The following is a 26,187-nucleotide window of genomic DNA, read 5'->3' as shown; positions in this document are numbered from 1 at the left end:
GTGTCTTGAGGAAGTTGCAGAGCCTCTCTGAGCCTCCATGTCCTTTCCAAGTAACAGGTGATGAGAAGCTGATTTACCTCATAGGGCCATCCTGTTGATTAAACACCACCCATGGTTCCTAGCACAAAGCAGGAGGCCGTCTATGGCTGGGGTGACCTCCCCGGTCCCCTCCAGCTCTGGGCAGCGGCCAGAGCATCTGTGCCTGTAATAGAAGCGCCCAGCGCGGTCACCCAGGGAAGGGTTGCAACTCTGTTCCCTGCAGGGGTGAGGCCTAGGCCGCCAGCCCCTCCCTGCTCCCTCCCTGCTGCAGGTGATGGAGGCGAGCCAGCCATCACCCTCCAGGGGTTCTCCCCACTCCAAAGCCCAAGGAGGAGGGACAAGGGGAGGGGCGGGGGAGGGCATGGACATCCTAAGAAATCAGGTGATAGGGAAAAACAACAACAATGAAACCCTCATCTTTTCCTTGACAGATTTCCACCGGTGCCACCCGAGTGCATCCTATTAAACCTCACTTATTACATGAGGAGGAGCATCATTTGTTGCGATAGAAGATTCTGGACAGATTGCAGAATAGCTGATTCTAATTGCCTTCCCGGTCCCTCCGTGCGTGGAGAATAGGCCGGTGTTTTGTCATCTTGATGATCTCATGAGCATCTTCCCGGAAGGCATGTTGGGGGGGGGGAGAAAGTTGGAAGATGGGAGGAGGACTCCACATGATGTCTTGATGTCTTCCTGCTTCCCACCCCCCTTCCCCACCTCAACAGAGGTACTGAGTCCTGGGTACTGTCGAGATAACTGGATTTCCTGTCCCCTAGCGTAGTAAATATCTCTGAAGTGAAATCGACTTGTCTTGTTGTGTTGTGGAAATTCTAGGCCAAAAAGGATATAGGTGTGACAGGTCACAGAAGATGGCAAGAAAGTAGAATGAGCTTCTCAAACTTCCCTGACACACCCTGAGAATAGCTTGTGTGTGTGTGTGTGTGTGTGTGTGTGTGTGTGTGTGTGTGTGTTGGTCTTGGGGCTGCATATCGACTCGTTGGGGGAGTTTTTGGTTGCTTTTTGGTTGTCTTTTGTCAGTCATGGGGCTTGAACTCTGGGTGCTGTCCCTGAGCTCTTCAGCTCAAAACGAGCACTCTATCACTTGAGCCACAGTACCACTTCCAGTTTTCTGGTGGTTCATTGGAAATAAGAGTCTCGTGGACTTTCCTGTCTGGGCTGGTTTTGAACCGTGATCCGCAAATCTCAGCCTCCTGAGTAGTAGGATGACAGGTGTATCTGCCTATAATGCACCCAGTGAATATCAAATCTTTGAGTAGCTGCTTTTTCTCTCCTAGCTCCCTTCCTCCCTCTTTCTCTGGTTCATTCCCCTACTCGCCCCACATCCTTCTCTCCAGGGCAACAAATTCCAGATGAAGGGCTTGTAACTCCTCCTCCTTGCAGAAGAGTGCCGCAGGATGTCAGTTCAAGGCTCTGTGCCTCAGTTTCCTGATTCCTCCTTGGGGATCATCTTACTGATGGAAGTACATACACCTTTTGAGGATGAGGCATGCTCAGAGGAGTATGGAAACGTGCCTGGTAGACAGGGGGGAAAAAACACTACAAATAATAGTGCTTGCTTTGCTCAAGGTCTGGAAAAGGACGTGACTCAGATGAGGGCTTCACGTAAATGCTTGCTGGCCAGAGCATATAGTCTCTGGGGATGGAGGGGGGCTTTCTACGAAGGCTTCTCACTGCACACAAGCAAGGGTCCACTCGAGCTCACACGAGGACGCCTGTGGCAAGGCTGGAGCTGCAGGAACGGGGACTTGCATGTCTGGGGAAATGTAGGAAATGTAGGCCAGCCCTGGGGCGGGAGGGGGGCAGGAGGGGGAGAGTAGCTCAGACCTGGAGAGCGAATCTAGTAGCCACATTACAGCTTTTAGAGCTTCCAGGAGGTCTTGTGTCTCCTGTAGAGAGCGATTTCTAAGACAACTCATCCCTCTTGCTCTCGCTCTCCCTCTCTCTTTATCCTTCTCACCCTTTCCTCTCCTTTTCCCCTTTTCCCTCTTTCTCCCTCCTTCTTCCCCCATCTCTCCTGCCATCTCTCTCTCTCTCCCTCTTTTTGTCCTTCTCTCCCTTCCTCCATCTCCCTCTGTCTCTCTCCCCACCCTCTGCCCTCACTCCTTTCTTTGAATGGTTTTCTCATTCTCTGGAAGTCTCTGAGTCCGCAATCACACGCTGCTCTCCCACCCTTTGGAGAAGAATCACGGGAGTCAGGCGGGGATGAACCTGCCCAGGAAAACACAGCACAGAGCTACGAATGAGCCGCGTGCTGCTCGACGTCCTTCCAAATCTGATCTTGGCATTTACCTGGACAAAAATAAAGTAGGACTCCCCATCCTCCCTGCCTGCCCTGCTCTTGCTCCCCGAGAAGAGACCTAAACGGTACAAAGAACAGGTCATCTCATGATGTAGAAGCAAAGCCCAAAATGGCCATCCGAACAGGACAACCCAGAAGGAAGAGACTGAACTCCTGCCAGGTACCTGACAGTAGATGAGTGGACCAAGAAAGTATGCTCTGTATATGCTTTGGAATTTTACTCAACCAGGAAAAAGAATAACATTGTGTCATTTACAGACAGACAGACGCATAGACAGATAGATTAGATGGATAGATAGCTAGATAGCTAGCTAGATAGCTAGCTAGCTAGCTAGCTAGCTAGCTAGATAGATAGATAGATAGATAGATAGATAGATAGATAGATAGATAGATAGAGCCATCGACACTCGGGCAGGGCCCCCAACTTCACCAACAGCTTGTCTGTTATAGGTCCCTGTTGAGTAGAATGAGAAAGAGTTGGAGGATGGACTGGTGCCTTCCTCGGTATTTTCAAAGAGGAAAAGTCTTTATATTCATGGGACATGGCAGACTAATGAGAAAGAGAGATGGAATCTTATTTCTCGTACATCTAGGACCTGACTCACTCTGCCCATTTCTCTAGATTATTTCCCAAGAGATCCTTTACCCCTGTGGGAACGAAGTCTCCATAGACTGTAAAGGTCAACTCATAGGGCATCCAGCAGTCCATCTCTAAGTACGCCATGCCATTGTCCTTCCATTCATTTACTTATACGCCCTCTACCCCACCCCACGAGATTAGTCCTGAGAGGTAGGAGCCTTGTCTGTTATGACCACAGGATCTCAAGTAGATATGGCCCCAGCTAGGCGCCAGGTAACTTATTCATCAAACCTGTAATTGACCGGTGGATTTCAGCGATGGATAGATAAGTGCGTGAACTCAGCTGTCAAACCTTGTCTAAACCCCTGCATCCTCTTCTGCACAGAGAACTCAGCTCCAGCCCCAAGTCTGCACAGCCCCCCTGGGAGAAATCCAGCCTGCTAATCTTCTCCCCCACCTCCTCTCGAAAACAAGACAACCAACTATTCCTTCCTGCCAGGTACTAGAATCTTCCCGAAAGGCATTCCAGGCAGCCTCTTTCGTTCCCTTACTTGATTTCCTTGATGAGTGTATTTTTCCTCTTAGGCTCTAAACTCCTCTTCCCCCACCCCTTCCACCTGCACATTGTGTAACAGAAAACTGAAATCCAGCACACTGATGGGGGGAAAAAAAAATCAACAACCACCAATAAAAACAGCTCTTGCAAATAATCCTTTTAAGGGATTTGGAATAACCAGCTCCTGATAAGCAGATGCAAATTAATGACCTTTAAAAAGATACATGAACACCCACGATGCCTGCCGGAATGAGGCCACAGACAGGGAGAAACAACAAGGTCCATGAGTCCCTTTGAGAGCTCTGTGTGCCGTCACCGCTGAGCCTCAACTCGGCGTCAAAGGAAATGGATCTTTCCATCCTCGAAGAACAAGGACCTGGGTGTTGCCAAGGGAGATAGAAGAGTAGCGGCTCAGATAGACTCGGCGTCCTCTTCAGCATCGTGCAGGGGGGCTAGAAGTCTAAGGAAGGATGTATGCTGTGAGCAGTGTACATAGGAGACCTCCAGAGTTCTTGTAAGGAGCAGAGACAATATGCACACAACAGGTGCTCAGTAAATCCTAATGGTGGTTACAATGCAAATCATGCATCTGGGCCTAGAGCAGGCAGGGATTTGGAGGAAGGCTTCTTGGCCCTGCACTGGAGTGTCAGGGTGCCGATGATTTCAAAAGAGGGATACTGAGCTTTGTGGCTCCTGGACTAGCTCTCCAATGCCCCCCCCCACAAGACCAGAGGGTGGGTTTAAAAGGTCTGAAGTTAGCTGACTGGCTGAGAAGAGCCTGTAGAGGGCTCCGGAGTGGGGAGCTGGCAGTAGGGTAGACTTCCCTGAGCCTCTGTGTCCAACTGGAGCAGGAGGGTCTCTTCGTGGTAGCCTCGGAGTGCTCTCTGCCATAATTTCCCGCCATCCCTGCCTCTCATTTCCAGCTCTAGGTTACTTCAGCCTCCTCCAGGAAGCTTTCCTGGCTCGTGTGAGCTGCATATGCCCTTTCTTACTTATTTTTTTCTCTGTCTCCTGAAGTCATTTTTATTGCTGGGATAAGTGGCTCAGTGATATTTATATATTACTTTTAAGCTATCACCTTTTCTCAAGTCAGGGTTTTTTTTAAGGGTTCTAATGTCCATATTTTCTTGGCCTATGTTCATCGCACAAAGGGATTTCACAGTGCTATATCTCACGCGTGCGTATAATGTATCTGTGAGAACAGTCTCTTCGCTTGCTCCTCTTCATGTCCCAAACACAGTGGTTTGAAGACGGGTGCATGTCTGCATGTGGCAGACAACCTGCACTGGACGCTGCCTCCTCTCTTCCTTTTCTGACTTGTGCTTTGGTGGGGCCATAGCACAAAACAGCCCCACACAGTCTGTGTTTAAGAACACAGTGCCAACCACTCACGCCTGTCATCCTAGCTACTCAGGAGGCTGAGATCTGAGGATTGAGGTTCAAAGCCAGTCCGGGCAGGAAAGGCCCCCTGAGATTCTTATCTCCAGTTAACCAGCAAAAAGCCAGAAGCGGAGCTGTGGATCAAGTGGTAGAATGCCAGCCTTGAGCAAAAAAATACCTCAGGGACGGACAGCACCCAGACTGTGAGTTCAAGCCCCAGCACTGGTACCAAAACCAAACCAAACCAAAAGACACCATTGAGAACATTGTTTGTGAGCTGACACCGTGTCTTCTCAATGAAGCCAGAAAGGATGATAAATGCCTTCCTGCTCTTGGAATCAACATTTGTGTCTCTCCCAAGCCACCATATTTTGGTGCTTGTGAGCTGTGTGTCTTCCTGGGGGATAGCAGCACAGGGGTTTGAACTCAGGCCCTCAACTTTGCTACCCTATCACTTGTGCCATGCTCCCAATGCTCTATACTTTAGTTGTTTTTCTGTCAGGGACTTGTGCTTTGTGCTTTAAAGCCAACCTCTCACCATGATCCTCCTACCTCGGTCTCCACGTACTAGGCTTGGTGGTCAAGATCTTAAACTAACTCATTGCTCAGACTGGCCTCGAACTATCATCCTTTATTTTAATCCCCTAAATAGCTGGGGTTACAGGCATAGGCCATTGTGCCTGGCTGTCTACACAGTCTTTATCTATGCATCCCTGATTGCTCACAGCTTACAGGCCACTGGGGTCCTATTTGCTACATAATCCATGTATTAATCTTTTTTTTTCTCTTTTGAGCCCGTCTTGTTTCACTCTGTTGTTTTCCTCCTTTGTCTCATTTGACTTTGTTTATTTTCCTCCGCTGAGTCTCGTGCGTGCTTCTAAGCCACCCTGAATATGTTGTGGAGTTAGTTCATTCTAAATACACAGATAGCGAATACCCTGATGAGTGTGAAGATTATTTGAGCTCTTTAACCATCAAAATCATGCACAAATGTTGGGGTGGGGGTAGAGCAGGCTTTGTCGACCGGAGGGAGAATGCGATCACGCCATATTGCTCTCATTCTAGACACCCAACCTCATTCCTCTTCCTCGGAGGGTCCTAAGAAACCAGTCTGGTTTGTACGGGGGTGGGGGGGTGGGGGAGGGAGATGGGCTGGGTTGCTCCTCTGTGCCACACCCACTGCAGGAGACCTGAGGTCAGCCCCAAGAGCTTAGCAAAAAGCCCACAGACCCCCCTGAATACCAGGTGTTCATGGGCACTTGAGCCGTCAGGATGAGAGAATAATTTTTCTCATCAAACACGCAGAGTCACCATTCCCAATTGCCTAAATGACTTGTCAGAAACACTACAACTTGCTATTAAATCCACTGGCTCTGAAGCCATTCCTACCAGGGTTTATATTCCCATTCTACCACACAAAAACATATATTGGCTTCACCCCTTTTGATGAGCCTCAATCCCATCTTCTAGCTCGTTGATGGGATGGCCCAGTGGCTCATGGGAGGTAACACAGGAAACGCGTGTAGCGCTAAGTAATTGCTTAGCAAATGGCAATTATTACGCTATAGCTTTTATTGCCTTTGTCTCCTTAACCCTGTAAAATCCAAGGATCTGTTTTAATAATACTGTGGCTTATTACATCGACCCAGAGTTGAGCGCTTAAGGGGTGTCTGGTTGCTGAAAACCCAGAGGGATGCTTTTTTCTCTTCTTGCCACATAGGGTCGGTTTTCCAGGAAGACTTCCTTGCTTCCTGGAAGGACCTGTCTCCGGTTTGCACCCATCCTGTTCTTAGCGCCCTCTGCTGGCTGGAAGTCCTGACCTGTGACCTCCCAAAGTCAGCATGAGGGAGGGAAGTCCCCGCCCATGTCTCCCACCCGTCCATCAACTGCACATTAGAGCTGTGTGGTTGGTGAGAGAAGAGGTACCTCATCTCCCCCCCCCCAACAGGTCAACTCTCCCTCTGCGTAAATTCTAGAGCCTGAGCACCTTCCAATCTGTATTCTTTTTCCAGGTCAGATAAAATGACAAGAGGATTTTTAAGAATATATCTCAGAGAACCCATCGGCAGAGCCCAAGAAGGCAGCAACGGGGAAAACCCTGTTAATCTCAAGAATGACAAACGACCGGCTTCCCATCAATTTCCAGAACCTCGTTCCACCCCCCACCCCACAACAGCCCCCTCTTCCTTTACTCTCAGAATTGATGTTTATGTTTCCACCAGGATAGAGACCAATTCGCCTTGGCATCCTCCGTCAGAGAGAATCAGAAATTTTCCACCTGGGATGCCACAAATTACATTTCTCAACGCAGTCCTGGAATCTAGGCTATGACCAGCATAACTAATGCTAAGTGATCAAAACTCAGGGACTTCAACTGCAGAGCAGTCACCAAGACATGGAAGCTTCTGTGTCCTGTGAGATCCAAGGAACAATAGTGCACTGGCCTGGGGCCCGTTCCTCCTACAGCAAGGAGTAGGGAGGAGTCTGGGAGAAGGCTCTGGGGTCTCTACTTGTATGATTTGGGGCACACTGCTATGCTGAGATGAGCTTTGGTTTACTCATTTTTTGAAATGCAGATGCAAGCAGACCTCATTCACCTGACAATTGGAAAGACTAAATTATGATTGTTACACAGGAACTCGGTCAGTGAGAATCAGAAAAGCCACATCTTGAGAGGTCAAATTGGAAATCTTTATTAGAAAGCCAGCGACTGCAGGCGGACACATGCCCCAGAAAATGTGCAGCAGCCTTGAATGCACTTCGCACTGTTAGAAAACCAAGCCATGACAGTAGTAAAGCAAAAGAGGAGCAGAAAAACACTGCTGACAAACCAGATCAACTCCAATGGACAGCTGAAGTGGGACCCCATGGTGATCAGAGGAGAACCAGCAATCATGAGGCATAGCATAATAGTGCCTGAGCTGGTCCAGGCCTAACTAGGGTCCTGGTCATGGGGAAGGGTCACAGGGAGCTCAGAGAGTCTCAGGAGTTTACAGCACTGGATTGGCAGGTCCAGTAACCTGTTGTCCAACTTCCTATCCCTGCCTTTAGGAATCCAGGCAGGCCCATCACCTGGGGGAGCAACTTCTTTGCCTCTACCATAAAGACAAGAGGGCCCCCGTTAAACCCAATTTCCTATCATCTCCCACATGGCCAAGATGGTGCCGGTTAGACCCAGTATCCTTACTTCATTCCCTACTGGTTTGATGTGCATAAAATCAAATCATTGTTTCCATACTGAGGGGTGGTATGGAGCCCTTGGGACCAAGAGCCTGACCAAGTTGCTTTAAACAAAGTTTACCAAAAAGTCTCGACTGTACTAAACCTGTTTCATTGGCATGAAAAAGGCATGTTTTCCCTAAGGCTGCCCAGAGTTTCCCTTTTTAATTATAAACACATGAGCATTTGCCTGGCTTGAGCCACGTGCAGCAGAACCTCCCCTAGCTATGCGAAGCCACCCCCTCCTCCACCTCTCTCCCCCTTGAAAAACATTGCTAGCTCCACCCCGCAGCAAAGCCCTGGGCAATGCATATATAGACTCTGAAGCCCTCCATCCTCACAGTCTCAGCCAATTGTAGTTGGACAGCAGAAGATGACAAACCCACAGGCTGGACCAATCAGATTCTTCCACCCAAGAATCTGGGGTGGGACTAAAAGAGTCAGAGTCTACTGAGAGATGGAGAGACCTAGGGGAGAGAAGGAGAGGAAGGAGGGAGAAAAGGAAGAAGGGAGGGGAGAAGGAGGAAGAGGAACGAGAGAGAGAGTCTCTTCAGTCTTTTGAATTTAATGAAGGATTCTAGGAGGAAGGGAAGGAAAGGCACAATAATCATGACGTTTGTTGACCACTGAGTCCTTAGCTGCTGCAAGAATAAAAGTCTCGGTTCACAGTTCTACAGGCTGGAACATTCTAGAGCAGAGGGCTGCATCTGCGGAGGACCTGGGTGCTATAGCTCATGAGGCAGAGCATAAGGAGGGGCTGGGTACAAGAGATAAGGGAGCCAAACAACTGGGGTCACTGATCCATCCCTGCAAGCGAGACATTCATCCATGCTCACCATGACCCCAACACCTCCCAGGACTGCAGCATTAGGAACCATGGGAGCTCCGGTGAGGGCCATGACCATCACCATCACCATCTCCATGGTTTCCATCACCGTCTCCACCATCACCACCATCATCACCATCATCACAGCAATGGTAGCAAGCACTATTGGGCATGGTCTCCCCGCTGCACTCTCTCCCACATCACAAACTAGATGTGAAACAACTACATACAATTATGGACAGTCTTACCATTTTATACACGTCACGCTTAAAGCTCAGAATGCTCAAGGGCCTCACCCAAGATCACTTGACCACAAACACAGAGGGGCTCGGGTTTGAAACTCAGTCTGCCTGAATCCATAGGCATATACTTCATAATCTGGTATTTATACATTGGGTCTTAACCTGAGTGTCTTTGCAGTATCATCATCATCATCATCATCACCATAACCAATATCACCACCATCATCACCATCACCATCATCACCACTGTCATTATCATCACCACCATCATCATCATCATTACCATAACCAATATCACCACCATTGTCACCATTATCATCATCACCACCATCACCATCATCACCACTGTCATTATCATCACCATCATCATCATCATCATCACCATAACCAATATCACCACCATTATCATCACCACCATCACCATCATCACCACCACCGTCATCGTCATCATCATCATCATCATCATCATCATCATCATCATCATCATCATCATCACCACCCCCATCACCACCCATTAGCAGCAGCAGCAGCCTGATGGTTAACATTTATTATGAATCGTCAGAGACAATCTCAGATTGGATTATCCCAGTACTGTTATGGTATCTGTTTTACAAATGGGGAAACTGAGGTCTCACAACAGGAATGCTCTGTCTGAAGCCACTTTGCTGGGAAGTGGTGAAGCTGGGCCTCAAATTAGATTTACCCAAATCGCCAGCCCACTCTGTACCCCTGAGATGTCCTGTGGGGAGTGGGGGAGAGGCAGGAGCCACTCCCCAACTCCTCTCAGGTCCTCTGTGACACCAGCCCTGCCCCATGCCGTTCCTGCAAGACCCACTGGACAAGTAGATTCTGGACTGATGAGTGCAATGGAAAGGATTTCAGAAGTGTCTGGAAGGAAAGGGTTAAATTTCCCTGCTCCAGGCCACCGGCAGAGACATCTGGAAAGACAGGCTCAGAGCCCTGGTCTCCTGGCTTCCCTTTCAGGTGAGTGATAAAGATGTTTGTCAAATGCCTTTTCGTGAGGGGCTGAGCCATTTCCAGAGGTGTGCCAGGCATCACAAAGCCCAGGGCTCGTCCCGCTAGCCTTTCCCTTCTCTCTCTGGCTGAGAATAGACAGACAGTAGGAAGCCCCGTCCCATTGGGTGAGTGAGTGGGCCGGGTGCTAGGCCAGGTGCTTCACTGAACGGAGATGGACTTAGGTCATGTGACAAGACAGCACAGCATCTCTGCCACCTGTGCAACCCTGAGCCTCGGCTTTCTCCTCTGCAAATGGAATCCTGGGATCGTCTGCTTCCCCTGCCATGCTGTTGATTTGGGAAGCGGTGTGAGCATCTAGATGATGTTACCTGTGGAATGTGTTCCGGAAATACATATGTGTGTGTGTGTGTGTGTGTGTGTGTGTGTGTGTGTGTGTGTATGTGTGTGTGTGTAATTATTCAGAAGGTGGAATCACATCTTCTGACTAACTGGTAGCCAGACCACCATGTTGGCTTTGAAACTTGGGAACGTCCACTTGAGTGTGTGGCTACGTGACCCGGCCCTTGCCTACGCGAGCTTCGCCCCCTGAGTTCCATTCCTGGCACTGCCAAAACACAAGCAAACCTCACTCTAGGGGTTGGACATAGAAGCCAGGCAAGGTGCGTGAACCTCGCCGCTCCATTATACGATTTCAGGTCCCCACGGATCACACAGGTACAGTGTGGACTTTTGCACACAGGAATCACACTTCATTTCCCGAGGACCGTCAAAGTACACAGAGTCCCCAGGCTTGGGGAGCTGAACTGCACCTGTTTGCTGAAGGCAGCCTGTCCGCCAGCTGGCTCTGGAGTCATACGCCAGCCCCTCATGACTGTGCCAGGGGAATTTCTGTTCTCCCTGCTTCCTGGACACACCACACATCACCCGTATTCTCTCATCAGTCGCTATAACTGACTCAGGTGGCTCACCCCTGTAATCCCAGCAACTACTCAGGAAGCTGAGATCCGAGGAGCGCATTCAAAGCCAGCCTGGACAGTAAAAAGTCTGTGAGACTCATCTCTACCAACAAAACCTTGGCTGAAGTGGTAAGAGGGCCAGCCTTGAGCAAAAAAAAAAACAAGCAAGAATGTGAGGCCCGGAGTTCAAGCCCCAGTCCTGGCGCCCACCGACAACTGATACATAACTGTACAAATTATAGTAATAACAGAAGGATACATGTAACACTTGCACAGTCTCTATTTACAATGGTACCTATATACCACGAGCAATGATTAAACTTGGGGTAGTGTACCCATCACCTGAAATACTTATTTCTTTTGTTGAGAGCATTAAACATCCTATCTTCTAAGTGCTTTGAAATATACAAGAACTAAGTAGGTATAGACACCCCACAATGCTATACAGCAAGCATTCCTCAGCTCTGACTGTAATTATGTGCCCATTAGCAACCTCTTCTCCTCCACTCCCCGCCTTCCCAGCATCTGGTAACTATTCTGCCTTTTATTTCTATTCAATCAACTTCTTTAGCTTCCATGTACAAATGAGAATGCACGGTATTTATTGTCTTCCTATATATGACATGTCACTTAACATAATGTCTTCCAGACTCATCCATGTTGTACAAATGGCACCCTTTTTATGACTGAGTAATATTCCATTGTGTGCATGCATGTCATTTTTTTTTCCTCCACCAATTCCTCCACAGATGGGCACTTCAGTTGATTTCACACCTTGGTTGCAATCACTAGATGCTGAGGTCTATTTTTGTCTTTCACTTTACAGACAACGGTGTCCAGGCTCACAGCGAAACCTCTGGCAACACCAGCCCAAGTCTTGCAGCCAGATAGAGGCAGAGTTAAGGATGGTTGTGCCTATATTATGCCCACCTGGAAAAAATCCAGGCTAAGCTCCTTCTCCTAAGATCACCTGCTTCCCAAGCCAGTTCTAACTTCTCCTTCCATTTCTCCAGGACCCTGTGTGGTCACACAGTTCTGGGTTCTGTGAGTTAGCATGTGACTTCTCTGGCTTGCTTCATTTCTTTTTTTTGTAGTGCTGGAGGTCAGACGCAAAGCCTTTGCATGTCCCCAGCCCAGGATATGGACATCTATTGGGGCTAACCATTCCTGGACCAGCCACATCCACTTTCTCACCAGGGAGGCTGCGCTAGCCCTTGCCAAAGACTCAGACCCCAAGCCTTCAGGCTCCTGGAGCAATGGGTCTTGTCCTGACTGTAGTCGTCCAAGGAAGCCAACCCAGATCCATCAGGAAGAAGTCTACAGAATTATCGGCCAGCATGGTCAGTCAGCCATGGCTCACCATCACTGGCTTGACTGTGATTTTTAAACACAGCTCAGTCAACCACTGTCAAATAAACAAGCAACTGTACACCCAATAATTTGCAACTTCTCAAGCAAGAGGACCTCAGGATTATCAGACTACGTGTGGCCCTTAAAGACCACTGTAGCCACCAAGCGCCGATGGCTCACGCCTGTCATCCTAGCTGTTCAGGTGGCTGAGATCTGAGGATCATGGTTCAAAGCCAGCCCAGGCAGGAAAGTCTGTGAGACTCTTATCTCCAATAAACCACCAGAAAACCGGAAGTGGAGCAGTGGCTCAAAGTAGAGTGCGAGTCTTCAGCGGAAAAAGCTCAGGGACAGACCCCAGTCCCTGAGTTCAAGTCCCATGACTGACAAACAAAAAGAACCACCATAACCCCCTGTCCAAGTGTCCATTGTCAAACTTCTAGCTCTTCCACAGACAAGGAGACCATTAACTCCTCAGCAGTTAGTTTTACCTTTGAGCTGCCCTTATCTCCAGAAAGGGTTTTCCTTACTTTCTACACCATTGAGAATCTCAAGATAGATCTGTTGGAACTGGCACAGAAAACAAAAAAAAAAGTCTCCAAGACAAATTAGGAAGAGAGGGAGGGGAAAAGCACATTGAAGAGCGGTGTGTGCCTCGTATGATGTACTTAGTATGCAAAATACAAAACTCTTCTTAGTGAGTATATAATTGCACAGGGGAAAAAATCTGGAGTCATAAGAACAATTCAATAGCAAAGTTGATTTTAATAAGGAAAGAGGAATTCAGAGGGAGGGATGGAGAGAGGGAGGGGCATCCCTTCCTGAATTGTAATGATGCTGTTACAAGGGTGGAATGAGATAAAGCAAGAAAAACACTTAGCCCAGATCTGTCATGTCAACAGCAAGTATAAATGCCGGGTGGTACATGCCTGTAACCCTAGCTACTCAGGAAGCTGAGATCTGAGGATCACAGTTTGAAGCCAGCCCAGGCTGGAAAGTCTGTGCAATTCTGATCTCTAACTAACCACCAAAAATCAGGCATGGAGCTGTGTCTCCAGTGGTAGCACCAGCCTTAAGCAAAGGTACAGAGCCCGATTGCCAAGTTCAAACCGCAGTACCAGCACCAAAAATAAATGAGAAAGGGAAGGGGGTCCAGAACTTGAAGGGGGAAAGGGTGATAGAATGCAGCAGTGGAGCTCACTGGACACAAAAGAAAGTAGACTGTGTAACACGTGGGTGAAGACGGGAGGGAGGGAGGGAACAGAAGACACTGTACAAAAGGAAATGGAGTTAGACGTTACCGAACTCGTAATTGTAATCCTTCTGTACATCACCTTTATAATAACAGAAACTCATATTTAATATAAGTAAGTGAAAATAAATGAACACATAAGTGAAAAGAGGAACTGGGCTGGTGCCACTGTGGGAGACAGCTGGGAGACAGAGGAAGAATGTGGGTAGAGATGGGCGCTGGTGGCTCACGCCTGTCATCCTAGCTACCAGGAGGCTGAGGTCTAAGGATCGTGGTTCGAAGCCAGCCCAGGCAGGAAAGTCCGTGAGACTCTTGTCTCCAATGAACCACCAGAATCCCGGAAGTGGTGCTGTGGCTCAAGTGGTAGAGCCTTGCGCAAAAATTGCTCATGGACAGTGCCTAAGCCCTGAGTTCAATCCCCACAACCAATGGGAGAAGAAAACAAAGAGCTAGAGCAGGGCTGCTTGGAAGCATTGGGCAGGGAGTGGATCATTGAGTCCATCCACCGTGAGGGAGACTGAGGCGGGGAGAGGCCTTGCAACAAGACGGGGTGCATGGGGCATCTGGCCTCCAGGACGTGGGTCCCCCACTGTGAAGAGGTGTGGAGGCTTCACCCCGAAGCTGGGGGTGTGCCTCGCCTCTTCTCCGGAAGAATTATGAGCAGAAGAGACTAAATGAAGCCACTCCCCCTCCCCCAGCACTGAACTCAGGACTTGAGCTGAAAACTCTGCCCCCCAGCTGCTGTCTCCTGTGCTCTTCCATTATGGGGGGGGGAGAGCGTCTTGTGGTTATTGTTTTGAATTTGGGCAGTACTGGCGTCTAAATGCAAGGCCTTGTGCTCAGCGAGAGCCGTTCCTCCAGCCCCTTTGTTTAGAAAGGGTCTCATAGTTTTTCCCTACTCAGCGTGGGACAAAAGTCCTCCTACCTTCACCTCCTGAGTAGCTGGGATTCCAGGCACACCACACCATACCTGGCCCTAATTATGTTTCAACATTTAATAAATGTATCCCTTCAAAAAAACTTTTTTTAGGTTGTGAAGCCCACGAGTATCTTCCCAGCTTAACCTGTGGATTTCCATCTGTCTGGGCTCAGTCATGTCTTAAAAATACAGAACAATTCAGTGTGAGAATTGTAATCTCAATAAGAGGCCACAATCGTGGAGTTGTGTGGAAGATGGCACTGGGCCATGACATTTCTGATCCATCATTTCCAGGGTTATCATCGGAAGCAAATGTCACGGAGACACCCCCTCCTCCTCTCTTATAAATCTTGACAACAGGTCAGGCCCATGACCTCATTCTAAAATATTCCAGTCACTCTCTCCCACCACAAGGCTTTGTCTAGTACTGTTATGCGCTGACTTTTCTCCCAAGGACACAAGACTCTTCATGCCCCCATCACATTTTATTTCCCCGTGGGGCTGCCCGTGCCTGCGAGACACAGCTCCACGCCTGCCAAATCGCTTGGATAAAGTTGATGGTGAGCATTTCTGAAAGGTTCGGCCTGAAATCTGCCATAGTGATGGCCAAATCTTGCAAGGGTCTGGGAGGGGATCCACTTCCACTTTGTCAGGGTCACCCTGAAATGTTGTGGCACCCTCAGACGCTCAGAGAATCAACTCAGGAGGTCACAGACCTGTGTGAGCATCTCATACAAACACTGGGTCCCTAAACCAGCCAGGGTAGAAGTTAGGAATGGTAAGGAGCAATTTCTGGGACCTGCACACACACACACACACACACACACACACACACACACACACACACACACACACACACACACACACACACACACACACACATTCTGCCCCGAATAACAGGCAAATCTTTGCAGATGAGTTGGGAGGCAGGTAAAGAATGAATGTGAATGGGTGTGAGCATAAAAGAAGCAGGATTGTGAAGCAAGTCCTACAAACTCTAGGATACCAACAACTATTTGATGTCACACTACCAAGGGGAGACACCACACTGTATAAAATTCTTTCAATACAGCCAATCTGACACAAACGTTGACGGGAAGAGGGAGAAAGCAAGATCGGACAGAGAGAAGTCAGCAATAAAAACAAGGACGACAAAATCCAGCAAAGCCAGCCAATCAAGCAGAGCCAGAAGAGCCAACTCTTTATCCCATCTCACGCAGTGACTGGACGCCAAATGCCCGAGAAGGGATTGAACTGCTGGAGGCAGCAATCTGTGGCTAAGAGGCTGGTAGCAGGAGGCCAGGGGCTAGCCACAGCTGGGCAGCTGGAAGGAGACTCTGGGAGGCTCATTTCTCCTGTGCCTTGCCAAGTCAAAGGGAAGTTTTATTTGTTTTTGTTTGTCAGTCATGGGGCTTTAACTCTTTAGCTCAAGGCTAGCGTTCTACCACTTGAGCCACAGAGCCACTTCCGGTTTTCTGGTGGTTTATTGGAGATAAGCGTCTCACAGAGTTTCCTGCCTGGGCTGGCTTGGAACCGTGATCCTCAAATCCAAGCCTCCTGAGTAGCTAGGATGACAGGCGTGAGCCACCGGCACCTGACTCGAAGGGGATTTTTAATCAATTTTGATAGAGATGGCTGTACAATGCCCAAATCACTGTAGCTGCTGTCCTTCAAGGATTCCTTGAATACTGCTACTGTGTTCATACCTGGCAGGAAGAATCCTGTCAGACAATCGTCAGGGTTGGCTCTTTTAAAAAACCAGGCCAAGGAATACCTGAAATTTCAGGCCATACAGGCAAGTTTCCCTTTTCCCCTGTGTGGATGGGGGAGTGCCGGTAGGGTCTGATTGTTTGCCACAGAAAACTGACATGATGTAAAGCTGTATTTTAGAATCCGCACGGCCCTGACAGCCTGTGAGATGGATTGGAAACGGGACACCCAGAAGACAGGGAGACTAATTAGCAGATTATGGGAGCTACCCAGGCATGAGATGGGGAGGGAGTGGAGGGGGGGGTTGCCATGGAGAAGAAAGGGAGGGAGGGAAGGAAGAAGAGGTTTGGGTGCACCTGCAGGCACTGTGGACCTGAGTGGAGGGAGGTAAGTGGACTCATTTCAGGCCGAGGTCACGGGGGGGGGGGTGCTCTGGCTGCCTCCCATCCCAACCTCTGCCTCCCACTGACCTCCAGAAATAATCTTCCCGTTTCCTCGTGTCTCCACCTCTCCTGTCCGTCCCCACAGCCATCTCCTGTTCGGATAACCCCGGCAGCCTTACTGATGGCAAGCCATCCCAGCTGGCTCATTAGAATAGCCAGAGGGATTTTCTTAACACCCACCCCCACGCTGCCCCTCAGGCCCTCAGTTCTGCACCCCATACCTTCTGCACCCCAAGCCCTACTCCTCAGCAGTCACTAATCCCTCCGTGCTGAATGCCCTTCAAGTCTCCTGGCGTTCCATGTCCCTTTTGTCTCTAGGCCTTCGCCTAAGCTGTTTCTCTGGGCTTGACATTCCACACTCTCTCAATGACCCCTTTATAAATGACAGACTTCACCTTAAGATGTCGCCTATTCCAGGAAGCCTTCCCTGACCAGGACCCAGCAGGTACCCATGGTGGATGATCAGCAAATGATACCCACATTCTCTCCATCTCAAGATGCATACCACCCCAGCTCTCCTCACCTCGAGAGGGAGTCCAGGCTCCTTGACTTGGGCAGGAGGACGAGGCAGACATGTGCTCTGGCCTCAGCCGGCTGCAAAGCCTCCTCAGTTTCCCCTCAGGAGGAAAAGCATCCAGGCTCTCCATCAATGTTACATGCAGCACAGGGGCTGTAATCTTAGCTACTCGGGAGGCTGAGATCTGAGGATCGCGGCTCGAAGCCAGCCAGGCAGGAAAGTCCCCATGAGACTCTTGGAGCCATGGCTCAAAGTGGTAGAGTGCTCGCCTTGAGTGGAAGAAGAGCACAGGGACAGTACCCAAGCCCTGAGTTCAAGCTCCACAACCAGAAAAAAACAGCCCTCAAAGCCCATGGGATCCTCAAAGTAAGGACTGTATGAATTATCCTTCATTTTGGCACCTCACACCCTAGCACACATCTCCGCTAATATTAATTCTATATGTGCTAGAAAGAGAGGAAAGAAGAGGCTAGATAAAAGCAGGGAAGAGTGAACAGCCCTTTGGTGCTAACTGTGGAGTCTTGAGCAGGTGCCTTAACACTTGACGGGCCCAGTTATGAAATGACAACTCAGGTTTATCACACACTTAGTACGTGCTCTGTCCAGTGCCTCCTACTTCCTCATACAACCGCAGCTGTTTCTGCCCACATTTTATTCATTTACTGCTGATGAACATTTTAAGCCCCTCCCCCCAGCTCACTCTAGCTGTGGTGTGTTGTTGATCTTTGCTATATACTTTTTAAACCACATTTCACAGAAGAGGAAAAGGAAAGCACAAAGCAATTAACTAACTCTCACCCCAAAAATCACACTGTTCGTGTTTGAGCCAAGATTCAACCCCAGCTCTTCCTGTGATAGTTCAGAGGATGAGACTAAGAATTAAATGGACCAAGGGGTATAAGATGGGGTGGGGGGAGGAGGAGGCCTGCCTCAGTACGTGTGGAATAAGGAGAGGAAAGAGAGAGAGGAGAGTGAGAACAGAAATATCTTCCCTGGCTTCTTCCTGCCGCTGCTCCTTGTCCCCAGAACTGGATTGATCATCATTAGCCAATGATTAGCCCATTTATTTTCTTTACCACCTTGAAAAATAACATAATGAAAACCACGAGTCCACTGCTCAAAGAAACTGAACGTTGGCAATAATTCTAGCATGTGCATGTAGTCATCTTTATTTCAACTCCCTTCAACATAACCAAAAGCGATCATGCTATTGCTTTTGTTCTTCATTGTTTATATATATATATATATATATGAAAAAAGGATGTATATAATATGTATATGTATTTATGTATATTTATGTATATACATATACTTATAAGTGCTTGCATTTAGATAAAGATACCTAAACTGCTTATGTATAAACATATATTTATAAATGCTTGCATGATAGATAGATAGATAGATAGATAGATAGATAGATAGATAGATAGATAGATAGATAGATAGATAGATAGATATAGACCCAAACTGTTTTATGTTGTTTGTTTTAGGCTTTATAATTTACAGGTCTTTCAACTCTTAGGTTTTCATTTCTCTCGCTCTAGTTGCATTTTTTTTTGCCAGTCCTGGGGTTTCAAATCAAGGTCTGAGCTCTGTCCCTGAGCTTCTTTGTGCTCAGGGCTAGTGCTCTACTACTTGAGCCACAGCACTACTTCTGGCTTTTTCTGTTTATGTGGTTCTGAGGAATCGAACCCAGGGCTTAATGCATGCTAGGCAAATATGCTACCTCTAAGCCACATTCCCAGCCTGGATTTTAAGTGTATCCAGGCCACTGCCTTGCCGTCAAGGCAATGAGTTACCTAGCCTTCCCAGACGAGGATGCATTTTTTTGGGGGGGTCTGAGACTCAGCCTGTAGCTTCTCTATCTTTTCTTAACAAGCTTAAAGTGCCATTCTCCAACCAGCCCAGGTCCCTGTGGAGCTACCCTGACCTGGAAGGGCCTAACTCTTTCTAATCTGCAGTAATGGCATCGTGGGGAGACTCGGACTTCGCTCCCTCTTCGTCATCAGCCATCTCGGTCCTCCTCGTTGGAGGGCAGGGTTGAGCTAATTGGAGATTACAGGTAGGAAATGACCCAGTGAGATGGCCACAGACAGCTGCATTGTGGGATTTCTTGTTCCCTCTCAAAGTTCACTGGCCTCCCTCCCGCTGACCACCTCGAAGCCATCAGGCAGGACTTCCTAATCATGTTCCAGCGGCTTTAAGATCCATGTCAAGGGGACCTCCGTTTATTGAATGAATGCTGTTGGAGCAGAGCCCTAGCTGTTAAACAGCATGGAGAGCTGGACTTTACAGCAATGTAACTAATAAGACTATTAACACAAACGGGGCCTGCCGCTGGCATTTACGACCCCATAAATCTCCCTTCTCGCTGCAAGTATTTATGGCATCACACGCACTGGGAGCCCGCGCTGACTTTCGCTGGGATCTGCTCTCAAGACCTGGCAACGAGAGGCAATATTCCATAAAGGGAATTCACGCAAGAGGAAGGAGGAAGAGAAGCCAGCCCCGACTGGTTCTCGGCTCCCATCCCTCCGGTCGGCTTCAAGCACCAGCCATTGCCATGCGCAGATTGAGATTTTAGTAGTATTATTATGTCGTGTGTATTTCTGCCCCATTTATGAAGCATTGCCCTGTGCCAGCCTCTTTGAAACATAGTAACAAAATTTCCTCATGTCTTCTCAGTGGTGAATACGGTTCACTTCTCTGTGTGTGTGTGTCTTTCTCTCTGTACGTGTATATTCCCTCTGAATTTGCTTTTTCCTATTTAGGTACTTATTTTCCTTATTATTTTATTTCTCGGTTTAACTGAGACAGGAGCTACGCAGCACAAGTTAGTCTCACACTTGCAATCCTTCAGCCTCCCAGGTGCTGGGATGACAGGTGTGTGTTGCGAAGCCCGGCTCCCACGTCTGTATTTATTTCCTATCTTTAAGTTCCTCCAGATCCTCTGAACTAGAATACATCTGGTCACTTCCGGGCAAACTCGATCACGTCTGTGGGGGTTCTTTTTCTCACTGATTTTTTTTTTTAGATTGTTAGTTTTTTTTTCCATGCTGTGCCTCTCTGTGGGAAAGCGGCTGAGGACTCGGGGTGTGGGAGATGTGCCATCAACGCGGGAAGGTGGGCAGACTGAGCCCCATCCATCCCTCCTCATCTTCTCCCATGGCTCACTCAGATACATCCTGCACTGGGGAGAAACCCTGTGTCCCAGCGGATGTGTGGGGTGACACATGCCCGCTCCACACCTCACATCCACTGACATAATACCTGTGTCCAGGCCAAGGCAGGACTTGCAGAATGCCTATCTTACTGCCTCGTCCAGCCTCCGAGTCCTACTTAGGGCCCAAGGGCCATGAGATCCATTGTCACTGGACATTGGACACTGTCATTGTCTGTCTCTGACTCTCTGTCGCTCTCTGTGTCTCGGTTTCTGTGTCTGTCTGTCTGTCTCTGTCTGTCTGTCTGTCTGTCTGTCTGTCTGTCTGTCTGTCTGTCTCTCTCTCTCTCTCTCTCTCTCTCTCTCTCTCTCTCTCTCTCTCTCTCTCTCTCTCTCTCTCTTTCATGTACCTGGTCATACCACCACACATGGCTTTTCTGTCTAAGCTCTCTCCAGCCAGTGAACCATGGTGACCCAGAGGACCTCTCCACAAAGCCTGCCATCCACCCCATTGGCTTTTTTACCTTTTACAAAATAGTACATCCTCTTCTGTCATGAGTCTACACGCTGTAGAAGATGTCGGTCAGCTGTCCATCACTGTGACGAAGCGCCCAAGAAAATCAGCTTAAAGGAGGACAGATGTGTGTGGCTTGTGGCTTCAGGGCTTCTCATCTGAAGCCTCCAGTTTTTGATCATGTGCCTGACTAGGAATGATTCAAAGATGTGCTGTGGACATCTCCACCGCCCTACTACGGTGCACACGGTGACTCAACTGTCCCTTGGTATCTGGGAACAGTGGATTCCAAACTCCAAAGCTACCCAGTCCTGTACATAAACCAGCCTTGCACCCGCCTGCAGCCTCCACACTCCTCCGGCTGCTTCAGACCACCTCAAGGTTATTAATTCTTAAACCTAGTACCACGTAAGTGTAACGAGGATCAGTATCATCCCATTGTTTAGAGAATGATGACAAGGAAACCACCGGCACGTGTTCAGTACAGATTCATTTTCCTTCAACTATTTCCCGTGTGTGTCTAGCAGGACCCACAGAGATGCCTGGCTCTACTCTCCTTAGGATAGGTTCTCAGAAGTGAGATTATAAGACTGAGCGTAGGTCCACACACACAGGGGGATTTTTGATTTATCTTGGCCAGTTCCTTTCTGGAAAGCTTCTGTGCCCTTGGCCCTCTTCTCGTCGGAACCCTTGGCTGGGTGCTAGCATGTCTTGCCTGGCTTTCCCCCGGAGAGATGAGAAATGAAGTTTCAAGGAGAGTATGACTTGCAGTTTCTCCTACAAGTGAGGTTGAATTGATCATCGACAAGTGGCTCTGAGTTTAGCAAAGAGGAGGTAAGTTGAGAGCGGCAGCCGCATGCAGAAAGTTCTTTATGGATGCAGGGATGGCAGCAGCAGACGGCGGCAGCCCTGGGAGCAGCAGCGGCTGCTACAGATCCCCATGGCAGAGGGATGGAGGTGGAGTTCCTGTGCACAAGGGTTCAGCATCTGTCCTGGAGCTGACACCGTAGGAAGGAGATAGGATTGGGACCCTGAACCAGGGACAGACACCCTACAGACCGCTCCCTACTCACAGGAGCTCATGCTCTGTTTCCTTCACAATCAGCATCCTCCACCTTCTGGCCTTTGCATGTGCTCTGCTATTATCTCTGTCTCTGACTCTGTCTGTCCTGTCTCTCTGTCTCTGTCTATCTCTTACTCTCTCTTCTTTCAGGTTGCATCTTTTCTTAATGTGTCTCTTCTTCAAGTGGAGCCCCTCCAACCCCCAAGCAAGTTCATATCAGCCACATGAACAGGTCAATGTGTTCAGTATAATGGAATATCTTCTGCATGCCTGACATTGCAGGACATCCTCAAATCCCAGACACAAAGCCAAACTGGAATGAGCCACGATCCCCACCACCCCAAAAAATAACATCTTCAGGCAGAGAAGAGAACCCCTTTCCCATCTCCATGTCTAAATCAGAAGCCTCTAAAAAGGGATGAAAATGATGTTAAAAGCCCCCTGTCTTCTACACTTTGCAGTGGTTTTCAGGTGTGTGTGTGTGTGTGTGTGTGTGTGTGTGTGTGTGTGTGTGTGTGTGTGTGTGTGTGTGTGTGTGTGTGTGTGTGTGTGTGTGTACTGGGGCTTGAACTCAGGGCCTCATAACTCTTGCTTTTTTCACTCAACGCTAGCACCCTACCACTTGAGCCCTATCTCCACTTCTGTCTTCTTTGCTGGTTAATCGGAGATCAAAGTCTCTCGTGTTTGTCTGCCCTGTTGGGCCTTGAACCTCGATGCTCAGATCTGAACCTCCTGAGTAGCTAGGATGATAGGCACAAGCCACGAGTGCCTGGTTTTGCTGGGTTTCTACTGGTTCAGTGAGACAGCAGGATTGTAGTGGTGACGTTGCAGGAGGATGACATTTTGTGTGCCTTCAAGCAGACTCCTCCAGTGAGCTCAAAATGCCCTCCTGTATTGACAGGAGCCCCTGGGGGACATCCATGCCCTGTAGCTCTCCCGGTGAGGTGTTACCCCAGGAGATGAGGAACCGGCTAATCATATCTGGCATATCAGCCCCAGCAGAGAAACCATGACTACATGGAGACCCTCACGTGATTCTGCCTGAGATCTTCCAATGAACCAAGACAGCCAGTAGAATGCAACCAGCCAAAGGGTGGCGTGGTGGGGCGGGTGGGGAAGAGAGGGGAAGGGGAAGAAGACAGCCCAAAAGCTAATTAGCCAGGGCCACTTCCGGTGAGCCCCATTCCACTCCCAGATGTCTCCTGACATGCTGAAAATGGAATCATCAGGAAGCGCTCACACGCGGCCCTTTGTTGGAAATGCGTCCCCAGCAGGCTTAATTGGAAGAGGAGAGATGGGGCATGGATGGGGCAATGGGGCATGGACGCAGAGAACCATGGTGGGTGGCAGGCGACTGCAGGTCCCCTAAGCATACAATTCAAAGGATGTAAGGTTTTCTCCACTTCTCTCTACCCTCTTCCTTCAGCCAGTGACGGGTAGAACGCATGGTGTCAACAAGTCGGCCCCTCTAAGGTATGGACATAGGTTATAGAATATGTAAAAGAAATAATCCCTTTGTGGTTGAAGTTCCATTGTCTGGCAACATTTCTTTCCCTTCCTTCCTTCCTTCCTTCCTTCCTTCCTTCCTTCCTTCCTTCCTTCCTTCCTTCCTTCCTTCCTTCTATAGTTTCCTTCATTTCTTTAGAACAAAATAATAAGACATTAAAATGGGTTCCATTTGTCTCTTGAAATAATGTCATTCTCTGCTCTAGTATGTTTCCCTATCCCATATTACAAAGCAGAGGAAAATGCAGACATGCTCCCCCCTACCCCCCCCTACTTCCTGGTTATAGTTCTTAATCTTCTGTTTCCCACATCCGTTGCATACCCAGACCCTCAGAAGAAAGATTCTACTTTTGAGATCTGCCTTGATAACAGACTTTGGACTTACACAGAGCTGAGATCTAGCCTTGGACACTTAGTAGCTCTGGGACCAGGGGCAAGTTCCTAACCCACTCTGAACCCTAAATTCTCTCTGCACTGGATAGAGCCATTGGTATTTCGGCTTCTGATCCCAGGTTCCTAAGAAACAGGAACCTTGATGTCTAGACTGTTACGCTCGCAAGGATGCTGTGGAGAATCGGGAGATAGCAAAGGTTCTTTTCCTGTTAATACAAAAACGGGTGGTGGGGCCTGGTGGTACACACCTGAAATCCCAGCTAGGTGGGAAGCCAAGGTAAGAGAACCTCTGCCTGAGGATAGCCTTGCCAAGCCCCGAAACATGGATGAGTGGATGTCTCGGGGCTTGGGGCTGTGTGGTAAGCAAATCAGGACTGGGCCTGTGAGAGGCCCCAGTATCTTCAAGCTCTGGAATGAACTCCAAGGCAGTGCTGCATACAGATGTAGGATAATTGATCTGCAGGATAATTCTGGGGATGACTCATCCCAGTGTTGCTAGTACAGTTCCGGTCCACACTTGCAACAACATTATGACTGACGGATGTCCTGTTTGTCCTGAGCAAAATTGCCCGTTTGGATGATAAATTACCAAGTCTGGTCTCTTGGTGTCAGATTTATTCTATGTAGGCAAAATATTCCAACAAATCCGGAAAGAGGGAGGGGGAGAGAGAGAGAGGGGGAGAGGGAGAGAGAGAGAGAGAGAGAGAGAGAGAGAGAGAGAGAGAGAGAGAGAGAGAGAGAGAATATGAATGCATGTCTCTGCATACCTACACACATTCCCACACGTACACACCTGCACATGCATGCACACAAACACTAATATCAGAGACAATGCTTTGTAGGCTTTAATCCACTTACAATTATCTATCCTATTATTCTCTCCTCCTCAGGAATATGATTGCAGAAGCACAAAGAGCAAATAGTGGCATTAGAATCTGATCGTTCATCTTGTCCCAAATGTTTTGGGAGCCTTGGATTTCCATCTCTACTCCCCCAAGCCTGACCGACACACAGTATGTGGGCAAAAGGCTTCCATGCACCATTACAAGTCAAAAGGACGCGAAACATGGGTCCAGACAAATCAGAATTGAAATCCTGAATATATGCCTTTCCAGACACTTAACCCCACTAACCCTCCATTTCCTCATCTGTGGTGTGTGAATTACAGCAAGACCTCATGCTTACCAGGTTGGTTTGTGTGGCTGGTGCTCTGCCACTTGAGCACCACTTCCAGACCAGCTTTTTGCTAGTTGTTTTGGAGATGGAGTCTCCTGGCTTTTTCTGACGCTGGCTCCAAATGATCATCTTCCAGATCTCTCTTCTCCTTAGTAGCTAGGATGACAGGTGTGAGCTACTGGCGCCCGGTGGGAAGAAAGTTTTGCCTGGGACTTTATCTTGAAAATTAAATTTAAAATCATGAAAATATGTTTATACGTCATGGTTAAAAAAAATTGCGTTATAATTAAGTTGCTATAATTCCATGCTCTTAAGTCCAAGAACGTATCATTGATTTATTTGAGACAAGAGTATAATTCTTTAAACCGAATTACATCTCCATATACTGTGGAGATGTATCACCTCATATTTAACTTTTATAGTGAGTTCATTAAGATGAGTTTCATCAATTCTCCCTGGAGTCTCTTTCCTTCTTCTACAGTCCTGGGCATTCCCTTCTGCTGTTCCCACCAAGGGTAGCTGTGTGGATTTTTCTGATTATTTCTCCAGCCTTTACCCATCTGTACTTGCCTAAGTCCGCCAGAGCTGTCGAGCTGCCCACGGCTTTGCACTGGATTTGAGCAGTTCCCAATCGTCCCAGTCTGACGTCAAACTCATGACATCTCACAACTCAAGCAAGACTCACGGCCATGTTTGCATCATAACTCCTTCACTCTGCTGGAGGCTTCCAGCACTGGAGATGCCGAAAGGTTGAACAGGGGCAGACATGTTTCCACAGGGGTGAGTGGGCAGCGTGGACAATTCACTAGCAACTTTCTCATATATCCATGGCATCAAAAGTCTATGGCTGGGCGGGGCGCCAGTGGCTCACATGTGTCATCCTAGCTACTCAGGAGGCTGAGATCTGAGGATCCCGGTTCAAAGCCAGCCCAGGCACAAAATCCTGTGTGACTCTTATCTCCAATAAACCACTTAGAAAACCTGAAGTGGCACTGTGACTCAAGTGATAGAGTGCTAGCCTTGAACTGAAGAGCTGAGGGACAGCGCCCAGACCCAGAGTTCAAGGCCCACCACCAACAAAAGAAAAGTCT

General features: G+C 48.5%; 1 long non-coding RNA gene across 1 annotated transcript in view; it reads right to left on the bottom strand.

Moving 5' to 3' along the window:
• Window positions 1-24,463: 24,463 nt before the first annotated feature.
• LOC138807787 (uncharacterized) overlaps window positions 24,464-26,187 on the bottom strand; it is a 103,130-nt gene continuing 101,406 nt past the window's right edge. Inside the window, exons 4-5 of the long non-coding RNA XR_011366280.1 lie at window positions 25,106-25,314; window positions 24,464-24,539 (exon numbers count right to left, since the gene is read on the bottom strand). This is a non-coding gene — a long non-coding RNA (uncharacterized lncRNA). The remainder of the gene's footprint in view (window positions 24,540-25,105; window positions 25,315-26,187) is intronic.

The sequence above is a fragment of the Dipodomys merriami genome, unplaced genomic scaffold, assembly GCF_024711535.1.
Source record: "Dipodomys merriami isolate MVZ:Mamm:240054 unplaced genomic scaffold, mDipMer1.0.p SCAF_433, whole genome shotgun sequence".
NCBI lineage: Eukaryota > Metazoa > Chordata > Mammalia > Rodentia > Heteromyidae > Dipodomys > Dipodomys merriami.
This window is presented reverse-complemented; position numbering and strand designations above follow the sequence as displayed.